The sequence below is a fragment of the Sinocyclocheilus grahami genome, unplaced genomic scaffold, assembly GCF_001515645.1.
Source record: "Sinocyclocheilus grahami isolate Dianchi unplaced genomic scaffold, SAMN03320097.WGS_v1.1 scaffold462.1, whole genome shotgun sequence".
In the NCBI taxonomy this organism is placed as follows: domain Eukaryota; kingdom Metazoa; phylum Chordata; class Actinopteri; order Cypriniformes; family Cyprinidae; genus Sinocyclocheilus; species Sinocyclocheilus grahami.
The window spans coordinates 60267-68319 of record NW_015505641.1 but is presented as its reverse complement, the minus strand read 5'-3'; positions in this window follow the sequence as shown (position 1 = coordinate 68319).

Sequence of the window (8053 nt, the reverse complement as noted above, 5' to 3'; positions counted from 1 at the left end):
TCTGTCTGTCTGTCTATATCTATCTGTCTGTCTGTCCGTCACATTTATACATAAATTCTTTTATTCTGCAAAGGACACATCAAATTGATTGATAAATCAATAAATTGTAATAATATTGTACAAAATATTTCCATTTCAAACCAATGCCGTTCTTTTAAACTATGTATCAAAAAAAAAATCCTCAAAAAATGCATCACAGATTCCCCATATTAAGCAGCATCACTTTTTTCAAAATTGATAATTGGAAATGTTTCTTCAGCAGCAAATCAGCATATTAGAGTGATTTCTGAAGGATCGTGTGGCACTGAAGACTGGAGTAATGATGCTGAGAATTCAGCTTTGTATCACAGGAATAAATTACATTTTAAAATATATTTTGAATTGTAATAATATTTTACAGTATTGATGGTTTACTGTCTTTTGATCAAATAAATGCAGCCTCGGTGAGATCGTATCGATCCCAAACTTTTTTCTTCACTTGTTATCACTTGCCTGAACGCTCCTCTTTCTCTGTCCTGACTGATCTCAGGTCAGCAGTGTGATTGATGTGTGTCTCTCTGTGCAGCTGCTGATAGTGAAGCAGAAGGACCAATCAGAGATGTTGTTCCGTCAGCACCTGGTGGAGGACAAGGGTCTTCACGGAGGAGCGTCCTACATGGACTTCCTGTGCTACGTCCACCGTGAGATCAGGCAGCTACTTACTTAACACACACACACACAGTTAAGTGTGTTACAGCGCACAGCCCTCTTCTCATATAACCTCTACAGCTGCCTATGATATACGACCAAACTCTCTTTCTGCAGTGAGAACTTTCTGCTTTGTTCCTCAGTGTTTGACAGGAGGGAAGCTGGTAAATGGGTGTTTAGATTGAACACCTTAAAATGTGCCACATCTTTCTGTTCTGAGGAGCGATTATATTGAGATTGTCTGAATGATTTTCTTAAATCATTCCCCCAGATTACATTTACCAAAGGGAAACCTTTCTTTGAATCCTTAATGCAGCAAAAAAAAAAAAAAAAAAAAAAAAATGGGCTCATAATGTCTGGAGTGCAAAATAGTGTTCTCAGATGAAAAATCTGTGCAGTGTCTATTAAATTAATAGACTGATTTGTGACTGGATATATACAGTACAAAACATGCTCTTTTTCTTTTTTTGACTTCAGGGATGAAAACATCACACAAAACTGAATTCTAGTCATGTACAAAAATTGTCTTGCAATGGAATCGCTGTCTGCTATCCCAATCTTTTTCTTCATTTTTTTTTACTCAATGTTATTTTGCACATTGTGTTTATGTTTTGCTTGTATGTTTCCAATACTTCAAAATGTGTGAAGGGATGCCAATGCTTTCCAACATCATGCCAGTGATTTTCGCAAGATGAACACTAGATATTCAGGTAGTTAAAAGTTTAACTATTAGACCTTCAAAGAAAACTTTTTTTTTAAACCAAAATAATTGAACATTGATTAAAAGTGGAATGTCCCTTTTATTTTGTTGCAGTTAATGTCAGTCATTATTTGTTATTCTTAACTTCATACAGTTTTGCTCTTTGAGACATTTCCAATCTGGTATGTTTTATAACATGAGCAATTATTATACTAAATTTGCCTTATTTTTTCTGACTTTTAATGGTACATTGCTGGACCAATACTGTATATTTTCTTACAGTTTGAGATGGGTTTTAAGAACTCGTAAGCAACTACACCTCAGGTCACATGCATCTAGCCTTTGTACCTGTTCATTAGTGCTTTGGATCCGACACATATGTGGTTCTTCGTATTGAACACAGAAAGGATTCATTTCTGGAAGTAGAAGGCAGTCCGTCATGTACATTTCAATATAAAGCCTTTATACAGCTGTTTTTGAATAAAGGTGTAGTCCCTGTTGAGCTTGTAAGTGTATTTGTTTTGTGTATTTTGTGTGCTCTCATAGGCCACGTACACACTGCAGCTAAATTCGGTTGTCAGTTCACCCTTAAGTGCTTAATCCTGTTCTGTACTCACACAGTTCAGTCATTTACAGGAGTGACAACTGCAATCTACAACCCAGATAACTCCCGAAAAATTCAGGTAGGGACAATCAAATTTACAAAAATTCAACACCGTGTACTGAATTGAACTGAACAACTAGTTGTTAGTGAGGTATTTAAACGTGTATCAGTATGGAAGGCCGATAGGGCCAAAAGTCTTAAAGTGGAAAACATGAAATTTGACTGTCAACACGCACTGTTCGTCCGTGTTAACTAGCCAATTTTGTATGTGTAAACAAACAAGCACATTATGCCCATGTTAAGGCATCAGGTTTCTTTAGTATGTGTAAAGATGTGCAGTTTTACTGCATTAAGACAAATTTGAACGTGCCTCTCAACGTGCATATTATGGCCATGTTCAATCGTTTGATACTTTTTTAAAGTAGAATTATTTCTAGATTTACTTGCATGTTAATCCTTTCTTTAGTTCACTGCGGCATTGCTTTACTGATGTCTACTGTGCTAGAGTAAATTAATTTAATTTTCCAATGTAAATTAAGACCTTTCTACCTGAGAAAGAACGTGGAACTAAACTACAAAGGACATTACAAAACATGACATAAGACTGACATCGCACACAATGTACAGATGCATTATCCCTCATGACATGGTCAAATTTCATGGGTTCCGTTTGGCAGTATGTGCGGTGCAAGAAATCACAGTGAACAAGGTATGTCTTGTGTTGCCAGATCTTGCTATAAATAAAAACCCAACAACAAGCCCATAATAAATTTAAATGCAAACACTTTATCTTGGAAATATTGCGAGCTAAGCCCAAAGACACATCATTTATAATAATTGGACATAGCAACACTTCAAGAGTGCACTCTGCGAAAGCAGCCTTCAAAACATGATATTTTAGTTAAAATCGCTGAACATGAGTCTTTGGTCGCTGTAATATTACCTTGGTCAAAAATGGTGGATACCAAATGCTAAAGACACCAAAATGTTGCTAAGGTTACCACTCTGTCAATTAGCGCAATTTGTAATAATAATAATAATAATAATAAAAAAACTTTAAAATAGACTTTAACAACCAAACCCTCCACCAAAAAAAAAAGTTTTGAATGTTGTGATTTGTGAAAATTACGTGATCTAGGCTCTTTATACAGTTTGTGCGATTGTAAAAATGCGAACGGGGTGGCCAACATCGGTCCTGGAGAGCCAGTCCTGCAGTTTCACTCCAACCCTAATCAAACAGACCTGAACAAGCTAATCAAGGTCGAAAGCAACAGGCAGGTGAGTTTTTAATCGAGGTTGGCGCAAAACTCTGCAGGACTGTGGCTCTCCAGGACCGACGTTGGCCTCCACTGTGCTAGACAGTCATGCTAGAATTTGCGCACAGAATATTTCTACGGACACCGCAACGATAGTAATATATGGAAGCACGTTTCCGCCACTGAATAAAAAATAAAAAAGGTAATTGCGACTATCTCACAATTCTGACTATTTTTTCTCATAACTGTTTGATGATAACTCACAATTCTGACTTTTTCTCAGAATTGCTTGATATAAACTCGTAATTGTGAGTTAAAAAGTCATAATTGTGATATAAACTCGCAATTTTGAAAAATAAAGTCAGAATTGCGTGATATAAACTGCGAGTTTATATCTCATAATTCTGTGAAAAAGTCGCAATAACCTTTTTTTTTATTTTTTATTCAGTGGCGGAAACGGGCTTCCATAGTAATATGATGACGTGCTCTTTTAAAAAAAATTAAATAATAATAATTCTACACATAATATATCCAAAATGTAAAAATTTGATTTACTTCACGCGTTCACGTGATACGAATTGGCAGGTCAGATTCGCCTCATTTTCATCCGTGTTAAATTCGGTATGGCGTCTAATCTGACTGAAGGTCTTTTGACTCCTATATTTAAATGTGACTGTCACTTCTGAAACTCCCCAGTGTGTAGGCCTACTATATGTGGCCAAAGTGACTTTCATTACCAGTGATCTGACATTCAATGAAGGAGCCATGAAACATACATTCTGAGCGGTTTATTGACTCTATGTTACAAAATGCCCTCATCTAGTTCCACAGAGAAGCATGGGATATGCACACAGAGCGCTAGATCAGCTCCAGTCAGCTCTTCCCAATCCCACCACTAAAGGCTGTTCACTCAAGCCTTCTTCACTCTCTACACATGCAGCTGTCAGGCTCTCACGCTGCTCGCAAGAAATGTTGGATCATCAGAACGTCAATGCGAAACCTCAAATACAGCATGACATAGCATTGTTTTCAGAAATGGACTAAAAAAAGATCACATCCTATACTGTAACTCAATTACAATGAAAACAGACAGAAAGTACAGGTGGTTTGGGACGAGTGCTAACAAAGAAAGGCACTGATTTCTAGAGTAGGGAAAAGCTCATGCACTCTTCTCCTGGATAAGCTCATGTGAATCAGGCATGCAGGTTGCAAAACTAATAAAAGTAAATTGAAAGACAATCAAGTGTTCCGTACTGTTAAGTACAGTATTATCTAGAACCCATAACGACAAACATTATTTGCATAATCTGAATAAATAAACAAAAAGAAAGATCTTAAAATAAAACAGTGGGAAGATGCAACAAAATGCTTGTTTATACTTTATGAAATATCTACACACAAATTCATGTATTCATTCTATTCAATCTGATGTCTGGACCGGACTATATATTTATACACAGTTATAAAACTCGATTTACTTCCTATCTCTCTCTTGTTCTCTAGTCTACAGGTTAAGACTTTGAAAGCTCACTTGTCAAGCTTTAAAGGGGTCATAGGATGCCCATGTTCCACAAGTTGATATGATTCTTTAGGGTCTTAATGAAAAGTCTGTAACATAGTTTGGTTAAAATTTCTCAATGGTAGTGTAAAAAACACTTTTTACCCTGTCAAAAACAGCTCTTTTCAGATCAAGCTGTTTTTGTAGCATTTTCCTTTAAATGTTAATGAGCTCTGCTGACCCCGCCCCTCTCTTCCGAGCTGCTCTCAGGGAGACTGTTCACTTTAGCCGCATTCATCAGTGAAACTTGCTAATTAGCACATTATTAGGAAAGGCGATTTGCAAAGATTCATTACAAAACATTATACTCACTTCTTCTGTAGATGAGACTGGATCATGAATGATTCGCGCGAACATAGACGCATTTATGTAGATCGGGGGTGCATTCTCTTCAAAAACAAACAATCCACTGCATCTTCAGCGGCTCAGATGTCGGGAGTAAACGATGACTGCTATGTTCATTATTACATCCAACCTGAGATCGGCTCGATTTAAGAAAGGGGAAAACATTTAACCAGATTAAAAAAAAAAACATTGGGTGGATTTGTATCATTATAGGATGGTTGTGTACACACACTGCCAACACACATTTCAGTTCAAACAACTTGTAAAAGTGCATGTAACATCCTATGACCCCTTTAAGAATTATTGTTGAAGGTGTAGAAACTGCTGCTCATGACATTAACTGAAATGCATGAAGGAAACAGTTTCACACAGGGATTCATCTAAGATTTGTGCGAGCTATGATTATGATTGTAATGGAACCTAGTTGCAACTGAGCCCATGTGATTCTAAAGGCAGAGTACTGAAAAAAAACTGGATATCTAAATATTGACCGTTCAGTTTAGCGGTGTGTTATTGTGTGAAATTATTTCTCCAATTTTACTCCATAAATCATGTTGTCAGCCACGTTGAGCTGTAACTTAAGTCCACTAGGTGGCAACGTTGCAGAGAACATTGTACTCTTGGCGAACTAACTATATATATATATATTATGATTTCCCCACAGTTACAAAATATTCTAAATGTAAAAGTGATGTTGAATGCTAAATAGCTTCTTAATTCACATAAAAATTCTCTGGGGTAAGAAGTTTGAATATCCTGAAATCAGCTCTGGATGCTATAAAACAGTGGTTTAAAGAGATAGTTCACTCAAAAAAAAAAAAGTCATCTGTCGATTGTCTTCTTTTGAACACAAAAGAAGATAATTTGAAGAATGTTGGTAACCAAACAATTGACTTTGACTTCCATAGTATGAAAAAAATAATACTATTGAAGTCAATGGCTACCGTGAACAGTTTGGTTACCAACTTCCGTAACTTCTTTTGTGTTCAACAGTAGAAAGAAGCTCATACAGGGTTGGAAGAAGTGGCGAGTGAATAAATAAGGACAATTGTCATTTTTGGATGAACTATCCCTTTAAGCAATGCTTTGAAAGACATTTCTTTGACATTAACAGAGCTCCTTTGCAGACACACAAATACTGATGGTCAAAACCTCCAAATGAAAACAAATACTGTACGGCTGCAGACAGCCGACGTGCTTAGATAGTTAGCTCAATAAATAAAACCACATGTCAAGATGCTTTGAGAACAGTGATATAGTGCTGGAAACATGTAAACATAATGTGACGTTTTTTTCAAAAGGACTTTACAATTAAGATACATATAAGCAGCATTACTTTGTAACAGTGTTTCTTAAGACAAATACAACATGTGTGCTTTGATTTGCTACCTGTAGCTTCCAAATCTATAATACAGCATCTTGATCAGGTTGGCAAATGATTCTGAACCAAAAAAAAAAAACACCAGCTGTTAAGATCTATTTCAAATATATTTTAGAAAACATACAACATCTTAATCTTTATTTGACTATCCACCTGTTTTTGGCTGGACCCACTGTTGTAGTTCTGGAATGATTCTGTAGAAATTTAAAGGCTGCAGAGTCACAGGTTTGCACTTTATGTGAAGAATGTTTACTGTTATACTGTATACGTGACACATTATTAACTTAAAAATAAAATTATGAAAATGTACTCATTCTCAAGCCATCCAAAATGTAGATAAATTAAGTTTGTTTCTTCATCAGATCAGTTTTGGAGAAATGTAGCATTGCATCACTTGCTCACCAGTTGTTCCTCTGCAGTGAATGGGTGCCGTCAGTCCAAACAGCTGATAAAATGATAAAAACATCACGAAGTTTGTTTCTTCATCAGATCAGTTTTGGAGAAATGTAGCATTGCATCACTTGCTCACCAGTTGTTCCTCTGCAGTGAATGGGTGCCGTCAGAATGAGAGTCCAAACAGCTGATAAAAACATCACAGTAATCCACACCACTCCAGTCCATCAGTTAACATCTTGTGAAGCGAAAAGCTGCAAATCCATCAAAACATTTTTAACTTCAAACTGCTTCTGGTTAAAATACGAGTCCTCTATCCATAATATTGCTTTCTCCAGTGAAAAAGTCGTCTCATTTGAATCAGGAAAGAAATATGCACAGATCAAGCACTGTTTACAAACAAAAATAGTCCAGAACAGCTCTAAACTAGCGTTATCATGGATTATGGACTCATATTTTGAGCAGAGGCACCGGTTTAAAGTTAAAAAGGTCTTATTACTGGATTTGTTTCTTACAAACACGCAACTTTTCACTACACGAGACATTCATTGATGGTATGTGGATTACTGTGATGTTTTTATCAGCTGTTTGGACTCTCATTCTGATGGCACCCATTCACTGCAATGTAGTGTTAATTTTGTTAACGAAAACTATGACGAAAAATGTTTGTTGATGAGCTTTTTCCCATGACTAAGACGAGACGATGATGAGACGACAATAAGGTCAATAAACGATAACTGTGACTATATCAACATGTACCGTATTGACCCCGAATATAAGACGATGTTTTTTTCTTGGAAATACATTTGAAAAAATGCGGTCGTCTTATATTCAGGGTCTAGACTTTGACATCTCAATAATACACCCACAACAATAGGTGGCGCCAAATACGCATAAAACGAGTGTGCCATGAAATACGTAATGTAATGCGTGTTGTAAAGATCTTGAGTAAAAGAAAAAGAAAAGCTTACAGCTGCATGAGTCGTGACTGTCACGTTAGCCTGATGGGACCAAACTCCCTTTGTGATTTTAAAACGTAAGACAGTACCCAGATTTGAAGACTACAGTAAGATTTAACTTCTACTGTTAATAAGATTTTGGTAGGCTACTATTAGATGGATAGCCTAAA